The 18054-nt window shown below is 44.1% G+C and overlaps 2 long non-coding RNA genes and 1 pseudogene across 3 annotated transcripts in view; all 3 read left to right on the top strand.

The window, feature by feature from the left end:
• The window catches only part of LOC309653758, a 177651-nt gene extending 160519 nt beyond the window's left edge, over window positions 1-17132 (top strand). The window contains exon 2 of the long non-coding RNA XR_014259440.1: window positions 15877-17132. This is a non-coding gene — a long non-coding RNA (uncharacterized lncRNA). The remainder of the gene's footprint in view (window positions 1-15876) is intronic.
• LOC309653753 (serine/arginine-rich splicing factor 3 pseudogene) lies at window positions 2179-3230 on the top strand (annotated as a pseudogene). The gene is made up of 2 exons: window positions 2179-2218; window positions 2410-3230. The product of its transcript is annotated as a serine/arginine-rich splicing factor 3 pseudogene (transcript).
• On the top strand, window positions 9669-12625 carry LOC309653757. Its single transcript, XR_014259439.1, has 2 exons — window positions 9669-10372; window positions 10867-12625. It is a non-coding gene; the product is annotated as an uncharacterized lncRNA (long non-coding RNA).
• Window positions 17133-18054: the final 922 nt, after the last annotated feature.

Genomic DNA, 18054 nt, shown 5'->3' with positions numbered 1-18054 from the left:
CACCTACCTTTCCCGTTAAGCAGCCATAGTATGTTTTCTAAATGTGTGATTCTGTTCTGTTTTGTGATTCAGTCCATGAGTAGCGATTTTTACATTCCCTCTATAAGTGATATCTTATGATAATTGTCTTTTTCTGTGTGACTTATTTCACTTAGACTCATCGTACCTAAATCCACTGATCATGCTGCTGTTAGCCTTATGACATTGATTTCATGGCTGAGTGACATTCCATTGTACATAAGTACCACAACTTCTTTATCCATTTTTCTCTTTCCTGGGATATTTAAAGTGTACCGAAGTGGAGGTTCTTGTAAACAGAGCAGCCGTAAACATTGTGGTGACTGTGTCTTGTTGATTTTTAGTTTTCCCTATTTATACGCCCATGAGTGGAAGTGCCCTATGCTCTCTAGCTGTGTTTTTCAGATGTTTTGGGAAACACCATACACTTCTCCAGAGTGGCCGTTGGCAGTTTACATCCCGCCCATCAGCGTAACAAGGCTCCCATTTCGCCTTGGCCTGTCCTGCATTTCTGGGTTTTACACTTTTTTAGGATGGCCCTTCTGACCGCTGGGAAGTGAGACTTCTTTGTAGTGCTGATTTGCATTTCCTGCTTGCTTGAGTGGCCTAAAAGGGCCAGGAGGGAGAAGGGAAGGAGTTTCAAGGAGAAGGACAGAGAGCAGGAGAAGGAGGGGGTGAGGGAGAGAGTGGGGGAGTGGGATAGAGGGAAGGAGGGAAAGACAAAGATATCTCTCCCTCACTCCCTCTATCCGTCTCTCCCTCCCTCTATCCCTCTCCCTCGCTCCCTCTCCTCCCTCTCCCTGTCCCTCCAGCTCTCCCTCTCCCTCCGTCTCTCCATCTCCCTTACTCCCTCCCAGAGATGGAGAGATGTAGGGACAGTCAGAGACAAGGGAGAGGGAGAGAGGGAGAGAGAGAGGGGAGAGAGTTAGAGAGGGAGAGAGAGAGAGGTCTCTTCCTTCCTCTCTTTCCCTCTCTCCTCCTTCTCTCCCTCTCTCCCTCTTCCCTCTCCCTCTCCCTCTCTCCCCCCTCCCTCTCCCCGTCTCTCTGGTCTCTGCCTATCCCTCCATCTCTCCCTCTCTGGGAGCGAGTGAGGGAGAGGGAAAGACAGAGGGAGGGAGAGGGAGAGGGAGGGAGAGAGGAAGGGAAAATGCGAGGGAGGGAGAGGGAAGGAGGGCAAGACATCTCTCCCTCTCCCTCTCCTTCCACCTGCCTCTCTCCCTCTCCCTCCCTTCCTCTTCCTTTCCTAGAGGGAGGGAGGGAGAGGGAGAGACAGAGGAAGAGGAGAGGGAGGGAGCAAAGGAGAGAGGGAGTCGGAGAAGGAGGTAGGGAGAGGGAGAAGGAGAGAGAGTGCCTGCTTCCCTCTCTGTCTCCCTCCCTCCCTCCCTCTCCGTGTCCCTCTCTCCCCCCCCCTCCCTCTCCCTCTGTCTCTCCTTCTCTGGGAGGGAGAGAGGGAGAGGAAGAGGGAGGGAGAGTGAGAAGGAGGGAAAGTGATGGAGGGAGGGAGAGGGAGAGAGGGAGGGAGAGAGGGATAGAGGGAGGGAGAGAGGGATAGAGGGAGGGAGGGAGAGATGTCTTTCCCTCCATCCCTCTATCACTCTCTCTCTCTACCCCCCTTTCTCTCCCTCTCCCCCTCCCTCTCCTGCTCTCTGTCCCTCTCCCTCCACCTCTTTCCCTCTCCAGAGAGGGAAGCAGGTGGAGGGAGAGGGAGAAGGAGGGAGGGAGGGAGAGGGAAAGAGGTAGAGGCAGAGCGGAACAGGGAAACAAGGACAGGGAAACAGGCACAGGGAGAGGGAGGGAGAGAGGGAGAGAGGAGAGGGAAGAGGGAGAGGGAAGAGGGAGAGGGAGAGGGAGCGAGGGAGAGGAAAGAGAGAGAGGGAGGGAGAGAGGGAGAGACAGATGGAGAGAAAGAGAGGGAGAGAGAGAGAGGGAGAGGGAAAGAGGGAGAGGGAGAGTGGAACAGGGAAAGAGGGACAGGGAGAGAGGGAGGGATAGAGGGAGGAGAGGAAGCAGGGAGAAAAGAGAGAAAGAACACACCATCTACACTTCTGTCAAATGACACCGGGGATCCTTACACAACCAGGAGAAAATAACACAGGGAGGCTCTTTCTCAGCTGGAACTGGAACTGCAGACGGGGCCAAACACCAACAGGGTGGCCACAAATGTCCAGCCGCCGCTCCAGCCCCGTCAGCTGTGAGTCCGGTCACCAGGGCTCTGAGTGTCTGCTCCAGGGAGCTGGGGTTCACCCTCTCACCCGGGAGGCTGGGCCAAGACAGCAGGGCCCCGGGCTGGACACATAGGTGGAAAAGCATCCCCACAGGACAGCTTGTGTAAGCAGATTCAGCTGCCAGATTCTAGAGGCCCGGGACCACCCTGTGGCCCATGAAACCCAGGAGCCACGAGGGTCTTGCAACGTGATTCCTGTCCATTGGACTGTAAAGTTTATGTAGGGAATCTTGGAAACAGTGGTAACAAGTCTGAATTGGAACGAGCTTTAGGCTATTATGGACCACTCTGAAGTGTGTGGGGTGCTAAAAACCCTCCTGGCTTCGCTCTTGTTGAATGTGAAGATCCCCGAGATGCAGCTGATGCTGTCCGAGAACTAGATGCGAGAACACTATGTGGCTGCCGAGTAAGAGTGGACCTGTCGAATGGGGAAAAGAGAAGTCGAAATCGTGACCGCCTCCTTCTTGGGGTTGTCGCCCTCGAGATGATTATCGGAGGAGGAGTCCTCCACCTCCCACACATCTCCAAGATGGAGAGCCTTCTCCGTCAGCCAGAGCAGGTCCCTTTCTAGATATAGGAGAAGAGAGAGATCCCTGTCCCAAGAGAGAAATCACAAGCCGTCCCGATCTTTCTCTAGGTCTCCTAGCCGATCTAGGTCAGATGAAAGGAAATAGAAGACCACTTTGCAAGAGGAGTGGTGTACAGGCAATAACTTCATTTGGCAGGAGTATGTACAGAATATTCAAGTTTTGTTTGAGACTTCCGAAGCTTGGTGCACTTTTTAAATGTTTTAGTTGTTCACACTTGTTTGTCTCTTGGGACAGTGACACATAAAGGTGTCATTCTCTATGGTTTGAAATGGGTCCTATGAGGCATGTAATATGAAGAATTGTTACCTTACAATGTTCCCTTAAGCAAAATTGAATTTGCTTTGAATTTTTGGTCTTGCCTAGACTGATAATGAAACTCTAACTCCTGCCCACCTAAAGTGTGATGTTTACTATTATGGAAACAACACTGGCAAACATTGAAAAGACTTTCTGTAGCTGGGATATGGTATGCAGCTGTAGTTAAGCAAGCAGTCTTTAAAAGGTGCTGTGAACCCAAGCCAGCAGGTAAAAATGAAAGCCGCACCCTTACCCTAGATTAGAGGTTTAAAAATTCCACTAGTCTTCACACTGGACAAGAGGTTGTCCAGGGAGTTTAAAATCTAAGAAGTTTCAAGGAAGTTAGTTTACCTTTGAGTTAGGTCATACGTCCCCTCTGTGATTGCTGTACATGAATACATAGCTCTTTGTAATATTCTTTGGAAATTTGAGATTATCAAGATACCAATGTCCTGCCAGATTAAGAGTATATTGTAGAGCTAAACTTTGAGTTACTGTGCAATTTTTTTTTCATGCTGTCATTTGTAATATGTTTTGTGAGAATCCTTGGGATTAAAGTTTTGGTTGCAAAAGAAAAAAAGAAAAGAAAAGAATCCGCCTGCCAATGCAGGGGACACAGGTTCAAGCCCTGGTCTGGGAAGATCCCAGGTGCCGCAGATCAACTAAGCCCGTGGGCCACAACTACTGAGCCTGCACTCTAGATCCTGGGAGCCAGAACTACTGAGCCCCCGTGCCACAACTACAGAAGCCCACACGCAACGAAGACCCAACGCAGCAAGAAAAAAAGGACGATACTGGCCAGGTGATCAAGGGTAAAATCGTTTGTCATAAGTCCCGTTGATAGTGTGTATCCTTGATGTGACCTGAGGAGAATGGCATTTTTATCTCTGTCTGGGTCTTCTGCCCCAAACCCCATAACTCCAGACCAACCATAAGAAAACATCCGAAAACAAACAGACAAACAAATTGAGGGACAAAATACCTGACCAGTCCTCCTCAAAACTTTCAAGGTATCAAAACCCAGCGACGTCTGAGAAATGTCACAGCCCAGAGGAGACTGGGACAGAAAAAGGATGTTAGGGGAACACTAGGGAAATGCTAATAAAGTTTGGACTTTAGTTAATAACAATGTATCCATCTTGGTTCCTTAGTTGGATAAACATGTCGTACTAAGGTACTAACCAGTTGGAAATAGGGGTACTGGGTCAGGGTCCACGGCACTCTGTACACTCTGTACAGATCTTTGCAACTTTTTTGTAACTCTAAGCTCTTCTAAAATGAAGCGAGTACTCAACAGAGCTAAGAATGTTATTTCCCTGATTTGAACATGCCTGAGTTTCTTTTCAGGGTCACATTTTTGTTATTTGGATGTGCCTTCGAATCAGTAGCAAAGGAGAGTTGCCAGCCCCTGGGAAGATGTGGGTGGTTTGCAGGTGGCTTGCTCTGGAGCTGAAGACCACGGTGGGAAGTCTGCAGCTTCGGGCTGCACTTAGAACCATGGGAGGGGATGGGCCAGCTCAGTTAGGGATGGAACCTATAAATAAAACTTTTTTCTTTTCCGTTATGGCTTATCACAGGATACTGAATATAGTTCCCTGTGCTAGACAGTAGGACGTTGTAGTTTATCCATCCTATATTTAATAGTTTGCATCTGCTAACCCCAAACTCCCAATCCAACCCTCCTTCACTGTTTCTCCCCCTTGGCAACCACAAGTCTGTTCTCTATGTCTGTGAGTCTGTTTTTGTTTCGTAGACGAGTTCATTTGTGTCGTATTTTAGATTTCACATATAAGTGAGATCATATGATATTTGTCTTTCTCTTCTGACTTACTTCACTTAGTATGATCATCTCTAGGTCCATCCACGTTGCTGCAAATAGCATTATTTCATTCTTTTTATGGCTGAATAATATTCCATTGTATATATGTACCACATCTTCTTTATCCATTCATCCATCAGTGGACATTTAGGTAGCTTCCATGTCTTGGCTACTGTAAATAGTGCTGCAATGAACATTGGGGTGCGTGTATCTTTTCTTTCTTTCTTCCTTCTTTCTGCCTTTCTTCCTTTCTTTCTCTCTCTCTCTTTCTCTCTTTCTTCCTTTTTTTCTCTCTCTCTTTCTCTCTTTCTTTCTTTTTTCTTTCTTCTTTTATTGTCACACGGCATGTGAGATCTTAGTTCCCTGACCAGAAATGGAACCCATGCCCCCTGCACTGGAAGCGCGGAGTCTTAAACACTGGACAACCAGGGAAATGCCAGGGGTGTATGTATAGTTTTGAATTAGAGTTTTCTCCGGATCTATGCCCAGGAGTGGAATTGTGGGACCCTATGGCAGCTGTATCTGTTCCTGCACGCCTCACATCAACCACCTGCACTCCAATCCTTGCTCTCAACGTCATCTTCGGGGAACCCAACCTGCGACAGGGACCTTGACAAGAAGAAATGGCTCAGGGAAAAGCTACCTGCACAGAGAGGAGATAGAGACCATCGCCCCTGGGGTGCGGCGGGGAGAGTGGGCACAGAGATTTGTCGTTTCACCCACCCCCGATACTCATCTCAGCCCTCCTGGCTGCCCCACTCTAGGTCACCTCAGGATACAGAGGTGACCCGGTTAGAGTCCCTGCCTGTGCAGGAATCTGGGGGCACCAGCGGGTCTGAATAATATTAGGGCAGGGTCTCCCCCGTGGCACTGGGGTTATTCGGGGCGGGTCATCCTCTGCTGAGGGCCTCTCCTGGTCACTGTGTGGGGTTTAGCAGCATCCCTGGCCTCACCCATTTGATTCCAGGGTCCCCTGCCCCCCAGTTGTGACAACCACAGATTTTCCACACACATCACGGAAGAACTGGGTGAGGCGGGGGCAGGATGGCTCTGGGCGAGGACAGCTGTGTTGAAGCAACCAGCCTGGCCCAGGGCAAGGTCTGCCCCAATCCCGTCAGCGCCTGAATTTAGAACTTCCCCTTTCCTCTCCCACCTCCCCTGCCCTGCAGTGGTCTCCGAGACATCATCCCCATGTAATAAATCACACCTTCTCAGTTTACTGTTTGCTGCCCTCGCTAGAACGTGAGCTCTTTGAGGACAGGGATGCTGTTATGTCCCCAGCACCTAGAATAGTGTCTGCTCTGTAGTAGATGCTTCATAAATACTTGCTGAATAAAGGAGTTGAATACAGGGATGAGTGGATGAATGAATGAAGGTTACAATGGAAGGAGGGGGGAGATTCCCTTTCTGGCTCTCGGGGGTTGGGAGATCAAGTGAAAGATCTGTCCTAAATAGGCTGACCAGCCTTCTGGGGTCCCCCGGGACTGAGGGTTTCCCCAGAGTTCCAGCGCTCAAACCTGAGCGGTCCTGGGGGAGGGGAGAGATTCCCTTTCTGGCTCTCGGGGGTTGGGAGATCAAGTGAAAGATCTGTCCTAAATAGGCTGACCAGCCTTCTGGGGTCCCCTGGGACTGAGGGTTTCCCCAGAATTCCAGCGCTCAAACCTGAGCGGTCCTGGGCAAACTGGGGGCGGGTGTTGGTCACCCTATCTAAACACAGTAACAATTCCAGCTGCAATAGCAATGGCCAATGACCTCTACGGTCTTATTGACCATGCACAGTTCTCTACCTGGCGGGGAAGGGTGGGCCGGGATTGGAATTCTGGTGATCCAGGGCGGGTGAGGGCACACCCCAGGCTTGTGGAGTGGAGTCCAGGAAGGTTCTGGAGGAAGTGACAGTGACACAGGAGGGAGGGAGGAGTCTAAGGAAGAACGTCCCACATGACAACATGTGCCAATGGCCCTGGGCCCAAGGTCACACCTGACCAGGGCTTGCTTTTTTTTATTTTCTAATTTACTTTTTCCCACATGGATATGTAATTGTCCTAATGCCATTTATTGAAAACTCCTTAATTTCCCTACTTTCTATCATATCAAGTTCTCATATATCTGTTTCTGGACCTTTATTCTATACCATAGAGCTATACGTCCCATCCTTGCACCACTAGGGCTGTTTCATCACTATAACTTTATTCATTTTTTTTTGGCCGTGCCGTGTGGCATGTGGGATCTTATTTCCCTGACCAGGGATCGAACCCGCGTCCCCTGCAGTGGAAGCTCGGAGTCTTAATCACTGGACCTCCAGGGAAGTCCCCAGGGCTTGCTTTGACATCCATGGAATGGTGGCAGGTGGGCACAGGGAGCAGCTGTCTGTGAGCCATCCTGTGTAGAAATGCAGGGTGGAGGGGAGGACAGATGGAGCTGGAGGGGGAGAAGCGGAGGAGGGAGGGAGGAAGGGAGGGAGGCCGGGCGAGAGACAGGCAGAGAGTTTCCTGAGACAATAGCTCTGGCCGTGTCCTAGGGCATGAAAGCTGAAAATAGCTCCTAGTGCCGGGAGCCTTGGAGCTGGAGCCTGGGAGCCAGGGTGACTGGCTCTCCTCCCTGGTGTGTGTGTGTTGCGGCGGGGGCGGGTGGCTCTGGGCTTCTCAGGCTGGGAATGGGGTGCACAGAGCAGGGACGGAGCAGGGACCCTTCGCTCTGGGACCTCGTGGGCCATCCTCAGCTCACAAAGCTGAGCCACTCCTGGCCCTACGAGTGGGGGGCTTATCCTCCCTGTCCCCTGGATCATACCCCCTCACACACAACTTCCCCGTGTGTGTTCCCAGCAACCAAGAGAATCTGTTTTTAAAAGATTTGGGGGAGGGGGGTAACCATACAAACAAGAGCAGAATGGATACTTTTTCAGAATATGAATGGCTCTGTGTAAGCCCACCCCCAGGGTAACCACAGTCCTGACCTCTAACACTCTTGACGAGTCAGCCTTGGTCTGGGCTTGCGGACCCACGGAAGCTTCCTCATCCCCTCCTTCAGATCCCGACTCTCCCTCGGCGGCTTTGTGAGAAGCACCCGGGGAAGTCGGACTGCTAGGCTGTACTGCTGCTAGAACTCCACCTGGGCTCCACCAGGCTCCAGCCCCCTGCCCTGTCCACCTAACTGACCCTGAGGCACCTCAACTGGTAGGAGCAGCATCACCTTCCCTCCTGGGACTTGTGACACTTAAGGGAGACCCCGAAAGACAAGCCTTTGGCTCCCTGGCTGCAAAGAGCAGGTACTCAATTGTCATAAGTGTCCGTATCAGTGAGGGTTCTCCAGACAAACAGAATCCATACAGGGTGTGTGTGTATATACACACACACGTACATATGTACAAGCATACAAAAATATACAGCTGTGTACATATGCAGTATGCGTACACAGATATACACATATAGTATATACAATAAACACATACATATATACACACATAAAATGCAGTTTGTATATATACAGTATGTATACACACATATACACACAATATAGACAATACACACATACATATACACTATACATACACACATATAAAATGCATAGTTTGTATATATACAGTATGTACACATACGTATAACATATGCAATATACACACCTAGGTACATATATATCATACATATATACGCACATACAAAGATATTTAGGTGTGCATATAGACAGTATACATACATACACATATAATATATGCAATACATACACGTACATACATATAGACACACATATACACCTACATATAAAAGCATATAGCATAAAAATATATATGTACTGTATATAGAAATTCATCGTATATATACATACATATATCATATATATAAGATATATACACATACATATATACAATGTATACACACACACACCCCTATATGTAAATATGCGCATGGACATACACATATAAATTCATACGCAAGTGTGTATATAATAGTATATTCATATATACATATAATACCTAGAAACATATACACATGCAGGTATACAACAGATATACACACCTATATATAAATATACACTGTATACATACATACATACAGTGTACATACACTGTCTATATACACACACCCATAAATCAATATATGGGTGTGTGTATATATACAGCATGTTCACATTTATAATATGTATACTATATATATATACACATACATACATGTATACAATATATACACACAAATATATAGGTTTGTATGTATACTGTATATAGTACTTACACATATACTACAAACGCACGCACATATAGACATATGTGTATACATATATATAATATGTATACACACGTATACAAATTAATAGGCTTGTATATATTCAGTATTTTTACATATATAGTTTTGTTTTAAGGAGTTGACTCATGTGACCGTGAGGCAGGCAAGTCAGGGCAGGACTCTGGGCTGGAGACACAGGGAAGAGCTGATGTGCCAAGGCCATTGGAGGAACAGTTCCCTCTTTCTACGGAACCTCATTTTTCTCTCCAGTCCTTCAACTGATGGACGAGGCCCACCCACGCCACGGCATTGACAATCTCCTTTATGCAAAGTGGTCCAATTTCAGTGTTCATCTCTTCTGAAAAATACCTTCCTGGCCACATCTGGAATAATGTTTGTGGTTGCCGGGGCCCCACGCAGTGCGCACATGAGATTAACCATCCCCGTGGCGATGATGACACTTTATTTTCTCCCTTGACCATTGTCACTACTATTCTAATTAAAATGGCAGCGCCATGAGGGCAGGGCATTTCCTTTTTTGCCAGTACTGAGCGTCCAGGTCTGGTGCCTAGCATAGGCTAAATACACAGCATTTTTGTGAACAGAAGCCAGGATTCCGGCTGCCATATTTAATGAGGAATTATAGTCTTATTATTGGGGGGGAGGTGTCACGGTACGTCAAGGGCGGGAGTCGAACCCGCCACCCCAGGCCCCGAGGGGTCTCCCCGGGTCTCCACTTCGGGCCGGTGGGTGTGGCCGGGGGCAGCTGAAGACGTGCGTGCGTGCTTGCGTGCGTACGTGCGTGCGTTCGTACGTGCGTGCGAGGGGGCGGGTCCACGGGGCGGGAGGCGCTCGCCGCGAGTGAGTGGTTCAGCCGGGCCCCGGCTCATTGTGCTTGCCTCACGCCGGCCCCAGTTGGCAGCAGCGCTGGAGGCCCCGGGCCTGTGACCACAAAGAGGGAGCCGGGGGCCGGACTGGAGCGGGCCGGCGGCGGCGGCGGCGCCGGCTGAGGCCCAGGCCAGGCTCCCTCCCCTCAGCCTCCCACCCGCCCGCCTGTCCCGCCCCCGCCGGCGGCGCCCCGCCCCTCCCCCAACCGCCAGACTAGCCTGGTGCGGGGGCCGCGCGCGAAAACGTGGGGGAGAAGCTGAGGCTGGAGTCGCCCGTGGTGGCCGAGCCCGCCGTCTACCCATGGCTGCTGCTGGTCTACGTGAGTGCCGCCCGTCCCCTCTTCCCGGACCTCCACCTCTCTTCCCCCAGGGCGCGCGCTGAGCCCACCGAGAAACGGAGCGACTCGAGTCGCCAGACCCTCTTTGGAGCCCCCCTTCCCGCCCTGCCCGCTTCTCCGCGGCCGTTTCCAGCCCCCGTGCGCAGGGTGGGCAGAGGGGAGCCGGGGCCGGCCGGGGGCACAGACTCGGCCGCGGGGACCCCGCGCTTCCGAGGGTCGCCCGAGCCGGTCTGCCGTTGGCCCTGTAGGGCTGGGGACCCCGGTCCCCCCCCCCGGCCTGAACTGCTGGCGGGCTTGCCCTTCCGTACTTTATGATCTGACACGTCAGGTTTCTTTTTCCTGGCCAGCTTTACCATTACCTGCCCAGCTTTCCCAGCATCCCCTGATAATGTGTTAGATATTCAAGTTTTAGGGCCCGGTCCCAGCCCTATGGAATCAGCAACTCTGGTGGGGCTCAGTGATCTCTGTTACAACAGGCCCTCCAGATGATTTTTATTCACCTTAAAGTTTGAAAATATCTGCATTGTCAGCTGGCCAAAGCGTCCACCAGCAGGTGAAGGGGAGTGGCGCCTGGAAAAGATAGGGACTAGCCAAGGTAAGTACAGTAGCATTTGCCATGGTAGTAATGGAGAATGCCTTTTCTCCACTGGTTGGCACAGACTAGTATCTGGGAGCAGTGGCAGGGTTATTTCGGATGCTTTACATTGCAATGTAGAGTGACCGCTGTCCTGGTTTGCCAGGGACTTCCCCTGTGTGAGCACTTAAAATCTCATCCTGGCAAACCCCTTAGCCTTGGGTTTGAAAAACTTAGGGAATAACATGAAACTTAGGGGAAACATGATCTAGGTTTTGGGCAAGTCACAAGTGCTAATTAAAGCTAAGCAAGTATGGACAACATCTAGCCTTCTTTACCCCTTTGCGGGGAGGTAAATCTTGATTGGGTGAGAGGACTTATTGTTAAGAGATCTTTGTAGAAACATCCCCTTCTGCTTAGTCCGCTGGTTCTCAGTTCTGGCTAGACATTGGCATCGTCTGAGGAGAGTTAAAATGATTGTATTGGTCTAGCATGACCAACCGTCGGTGTGAGGGTTTTTAAAAAGTGCTTCAGAGGATTCTAATGTGCAGCCAAATTTAGGTGCCACTGCTTAAGCTTTTGAACCGCTGCTACGTATTTTCACCTCATCTTGCTGTGAGAATATCCAACTGTAGTTGAGGTTTGTTTTTTTTCTTTTTCTTTTTTTAACTGTCTTATTATAAGATTTACTGTCTTAAATAAGATTGAATGTACAGAAACTCCTGCTAGTCCATCTGGTATAGCTGGATACCCAGAGTAATATCGTTAAGATATGTACCATTTAAGTATTGTGACTGGCCTTTTAAAAATTAACATATGCATTAAATTAGTATTGATAGTATAGATCTCTTTCGAAGTTGTCATGTTGGGGAGCTATACCTCTAATCTGCTGCCATTGCTAAATATCTGGACACCTCTTATTAGGAATTGCTTTTAAAAATCTTTAGGGATTAAAACCAAGATTGCTGTATTATTTGTACTGGGACCACAAAAACCTCACAGAGTTCCCCCGCTGTACCTTCTACCCCCATCTCTAACCCTTGGCAACTTCTAATCTGTTCTCCATCTCCACAGTTTTGTTATTTTAAGAATAATATGTAAACATAATCATGAATTACTTAATCTTCGGAGATTGGCTTTTAAAAAATTTTCCCTCGGCATCATTCCCTTGAAGTTCATTTCAATTTTTGCATATATTAATAATTTGTTCCTTGTTGTTGCTCAGTAGTATTCTATCATAAGATTTTATCACAATTTGTTTCAACATTCACCCATTGAAAGACATTTGGGTAGTTGCCAGTTTTTGGCTATTAGAAATAAAACTGCTATGAACATTTATGTGTAAGTTTCTGTGGGAACTTCATTAAGTTTTTGTTTCTTTTGGATAAATGCTCAAGAGTACAATTACTGCATTGTAGGGTGAATCTACTTTTAGGATTAAAAGAGACTGTCAAGCTGTTTCTCAGAGTGGCTAAACCATTTTATTTTCCCACCAGTGATGTGATATAATTTTTCTACGTACTCGCTAGCATTTGATGTTGTCACTATACTTTAATTTTAGTTATTCTCTGATATCTCATTATGGTCTTAATTTGCATTTCCCTGATGGCTAACGATGTTGAACATCTTTTCATGTGCTTCTTTGCCATGTGTATATTCTTTTCCATGAAATGTCTGTTCCTGTCTTCTGCCTATTTTCTAGTTGGATTTTTTTAAGTTGTTTGGAGAGTTCTTTGTATATTATAGATACAAGTCATTTGTCTCCTATGGGATTTTCAAATATGTTTTCCCACTGTGTAATTTGAGTTTTCATCCACTTAAAAGGATCTTCTATGAAGCATTTTAAACTCATTTTGATGAGATCCAATTTATCAGTTTTTGCTTTTATTGATCATACTTTCGGTGTCAAGTCTAAGAATTATTCACCTAGTTCTAGATGCCAAAGATTTTCTCCTATTTTTTTTTCTAAAACTGTCCTGCTTTTACATTTAAGATTATGATCCACTTTGATTTAATTTTTGTGTAAGATGTGTAAGGTTTAGGTTAAGGTTCATTGTTTGTTTGTTTGTTTTTGTCGAGGGATGTCCAACTGTTTCAGTACCATTTTTTGAAAAGTCTATTCTTCCTTGATAGCTTTTGCACTGCTGTCAAAACCAAGTTAAATGTATTTGTGTCGGTCTATTTCTGGGTTCTCTGTTCCATTCCATTGATCTATGTATCTACCCTCCATCATTACGGCGAAATCTTGAAATTGGGTAGATTAATTCCTCCCATTTTAATCTTCCTTTACAAATTGTTTTAGCTATTCTTCAGCCTCTTCCTACCATATAAATCTTAGAATAAGCTTGTCTATATCCACAAAAACCTTGAGGGCATTTTAAGAGTAATTGTGTTAAGCCTGTTAACTTGGGGAGAATTGACATCTTTATTATGTTGTGTTTTCTAATCCATGAACAAGGTATGTCTCCCTATTTGTTTGGGACTTTTAAAATTTTCTTCATCAGCATTTTGTAATTTTCAGTATAGAGGTCCTATAAATGTCTTATTGGGCTTCTATTTAAGTATTTATTTAGGTCAGTTGTAAATGGCATCACATATTTTTATTTAAGCTTCTACACATTTGTTATTAATATATAATTTGATAAAATTGTGTGGATCTTGTACTCTAAAACATTTACAAACGAATATTATTTCTCAAGCTTTTTGTGGATTCCTTGGTATTTTCTCCATTTAGATTATCATCTCATCTTCAGATATAGACAGTTTTAGTTTTCCTTATTCAATATAATAAGATATATTACTATTCAACATTCAGTAGGATATATTCCTTCCTATTCAACATAGTAGGAATAGTTCTTTCATCTTTTAAATAAACTTTTTAAAAATTTAACTGTTAAATTTATCTATTTATTTATTTTTGCTTTATTTTCTTACTAGAACCTCCAGTAATATATTTAATAAAAGTGGTGAGAGCAGATATCGGTGCCTTGTTTCTGATCTTACAGAGAAAGCGTTCAGTCTTTCACAGTTAAATATAATGTCGGTATAGGTTGTTTGTAGATCATCTTTATGAGTTTCAGTATGTTCCTTTTCTATTCCTAGTTTGCTTGGAGTTTTTTTTCTTCTTTTTTTAAAATCATGAATGGGATTGGATTTTGTCAAATGCTTTCTCTGCATTAATGGATAGGATCACATGACTTTTCCCCCTTAATCTATTGGATATGGTAGATTACATTGTTTGATTTTCAAATATTTAACCAACTTTGCATAACTGGAATAAATACCACTTGGTCACGGTATATTATTCTTTTTATATATTTCTGGATTTAATTTGCTAATATTTGGCTGAGGATTTTTACAGCCAATTTCATAAAAAATACTGGTCTGTAGTTTTCTTCTTTCTATACTATCCCAGTCTGGTTTTGGTATCAAGGTAATACTGGCTTCATAAAATTAATTAGGAACTGTTCCCTCTACTTCCGTTTCTTATCAAGTCATGTAAAATTGGTGTTAATGCTTTAAGTCTTGGGTAAAAGTGAAACATGTAAGCCTGAATATTTCTTTTGGGAGTTTTTAAATGAAAAATCAGTGTTTCTCATAGTTACAGGAAAATTGAGATTGTCTCTTTCATCTTGGCTGAGTTTTGGTAGTTTTGGGTGTAGAAGCATTGGTCCATTTCATCCACATTTTTGAATTTATAGTGTAGACTTGTTCATAATAACGTGTCCCTTATTAACCTGCAGGATATGTCATGGTATCCCTGGTTGCATTTCTGATATCTGTGATTTGTGCCATCTCTCTTTTTATCTTTATCAGTCTTGCTACATCTTTCTTGATTAGATTGTTTATTTCGAAGAACCAGCCTTTTGTTTCATTGATTTCCTCCCCCCCCCCATTTTCCTGTTTTCAGTTTCATGGATTTTTGTTTCATCTTTATTATTTCCTTCTTTCTGCTTGTTTAGTGTTTTTTCCTCTTCCGTTTTTACTATTTTAATATAGAAAATTAGACTATTTCTTTGAAATATTTTCTTTCCCAATTTAGTGCTATAAACTTCCCTTTCAGCATTGCTTTCACTTCATTCCACAAACGTTGATCTGTTATATCTCCATTTTCTTTTATTCTATGCATTTAAAAATTTTTCCTTGACTTTTTACCCATGAGTTATTTGGAATTGTGATGTTTAGTTTTCATGTGATTGAAGATTTTCCTGTTGTCTTTCTGTTATTGATTTCTAGTCTGGTTCCATTATGGCTAGAGAACATACTCTCTCTGATTTTAATTCTTTTAAATCTGCTAATGTTTTTTTATCACCCAGTGTATGGTATATGAGTGAATGTTCCATGGACACTTGAATATGTATTCTGCTTTTATTGAGTGTGTTCTTTAAATGTCAGTTATATCCTGTTGATTGATGATGTTTTCAGTTCTTCCATACCCTTGCTGATTTTTCTCTCCGGGAGTTCTATAAATTGCTGTGTTGAAGTCTCAAATAATAATTGTGGATTTGAAATTTTCTCCTTTTACCTTTTTCAGTGTTTGCTTCATGTGTTTTGAAGTTCTGTTGTTTGGTGCACACACATTTAGTATCACTAGGTCATCTAGGTGGATTATTCCTGTTATCTTTATGTAATGACCCTCTTTGCCCCTAATAATTTCCTTTGCTCTGAAATCTACTTTATCTGACATTAATATAGCCATTCCTGCTTTTTCTGATGAATGTTCATATGATATACCTTTTTCATCCTTTTACTTTGAACTACCTATATCATGATGTTTAAAGTAAGTTTCTTATAGACAGTATATAGTTGGATCATGCTTGTGATCTTTTCATCTACTCTTCCAATGTCTGTCTTTGACTTGGTTATTTAGATCATTTACAGTTTATGTAATTATTGCTATGTTAAACATTAGGTCTAGCATTTTATTTTTTGTTTTGTCTTTTACCTTAGTTTCTCAATCCTGTGTTTCTCTTATTTTGCCTTCTTGTGGGTTACTTAAACATTTTTTGATAAGTCCATTTTAATCTAATTTATTTATAATCATTTGTGTATACTGTTTGTTTAGTTTTCTTAGTGGTTGCTTTTGGCATTACACTATACATATGTAACTTATCATAGCCTACTGGAATCTGTCTTTGATTACTTCAAGTGAAGTTTCAAAATTTTACTTCCATTTAGGTCTCTTAATAGTCCCCAGTTTTAAAGTATGATTTTCTGTAGTATTTCCTTTATATACATTGAGAACCACATCAGATGGTGTCATAATTTTTGCTTTGACCATCATACGGAATTTAAGAAACTCATGAGGCTAATGATAGTCTCTTATATTTATCCCACTTGTTTTCACCCATTCCATTGTTCCCCTTTTCTTTCTGAAGTTGCCAGTCTTCTGTTATTTTTTTTTATGTTTGCATAACAGTAGGTGATATCTGGGCTTTCCAGTGCCATTGGATATGAGTTTCAGGAAACACTGAGCCTGGCTCACTTAATGCTACTGAGTTGGAGGGTTTGTATACGTTGGGTCTGTTGGCACAGCAGATGCTAGCAGATTAGACTAATGCTGATGGGACTAGTGCCACAGGAGGATGCATTCCCATTCAGGCTATGCTGCTGCTACAGTAGATCAAATCCCCCTCTACCCCAAGTGTGGGGCAGTGACCTGCTGCTGTCACTGCTTCTTTATTAGGCTGCTTTCGCCTCAGGTGTGTGGTGGGATCCCTTGGAAGCTGCTGCTGCTGTCAATCACAGGGTTAAATTCATTTTAGAAATACTTAAATGTAAATATATAGCCTGGCTCTTGTAGGACCTCTGTATTTGTTTTTTATTGCTTTCATACGAATTACCACAAATTGAGTGACTCAAAACATCGTAAATTTATTACCTTAGAAGTCTGACATTGGTCTCAATTGAGTAAAGTAAAAGTGTTGGCAGGATCGACAGATGAATGGATAAAGCTGTGGCACATATATACAATGGAATATTACTCAGCCATAAAAAGAAATGAAATTGAGTTATTTGTAGTGAGGGGTATTGACCTAGAGACTGTCATACAGAGTGAAGTAAGTCAGAAAGAGAAAAACAAATACCGTATGCTAACACATATATATGGAATCTAAAAAAAAAAGAAAAAAATGGTTATGAAGAACCTAGGGGCAGGAGAGGAATAAAGACTCAGCCATAGAGAATGGACTTGAGGACACAGGGAGGGGGAAGGGTAATCTGGGATGAAGTGAGAGAGTGGCATGGACATATATACACTACCAAATGTAAACTAGATAGCTAGTGGGAAGCAGCCACAAAGCACAGGAGGAGTGGAATCCTGCAGTGTTTGCTGATGGTCATTTGACTGGTGTGAGCTGAAACCTTTTTGACGTTGGATTTGCATGTGGCTAATAATTCCTTATACTGAGCTTTAGGCATGTCCTTTTTTTTCTTTTCCTTTTTTTTAAAGAGTGACTACAACTTCCCTCCTCTTATTGACTTCTTGAAAAATTTCTCATATGTTGAATTTTCTTGCCTATTGCCTACGCCAGGGCATGTTTTGAGGACCTGTGTCATTTAGAGCCCTGCAGTCCTTGTGACTATATAAGCAACCATTGGCACTGGGTTTAAAGCTGCTGTTGTGGGAAACAGCCACACGGCGGCAGCATTATTACGTTCTCAACTCTTGTTACTAGGGCAACTGAGTCTTCCTGGAGGCAGTTTTCCAAGGTTGTAAATTAGAGTGGAATGTGCTGGGACAAGCCCCAGAAGTTTATGTCTCCTTACTTATGTTTGTTTTTTAAACTTAATTTATACTTCTTGTCGGAATAAATTTGATTAGAGTGTTTTGATTGTCTGGCTGTACAGAATCTGCTCAATGATTCATACATATGTCTGTTCATCTTCGGATCCTGTTACCATGTATGTGATCACAAAATATATATTTTCAAGGTATTGGTGATTATATAATTCATATAGTTTATCTGTTATATGTTTATATACATTTAACATACATTAGTATATGTATGTTAACCCCATAGTCCTAATTTACCCATCCTCCCACCTTTCATTTTGGCTAACCATTAGTTTCTTTGGTAAGTCTGTGAGT

This window comes from Balaenoptera physalus, assembly GCF_965194825.1.
Source record: "Balaenoptera physalus genome assembly, contig: HAP1_SCAFFOLD_1117, whole genome shotgun sequence".
In the NCBI taxonomy this organism is placed as follows: domain Eukaryota; kingdom Metazoa; phylum Chordata; class Mammalia; order Artiodactyla; family Balaenopteridae; genus Balaenoptera; species Balaenoptera physalus.
This window is presented reverse-complemented; position numbering and strand designations above follow the sequence as displayed.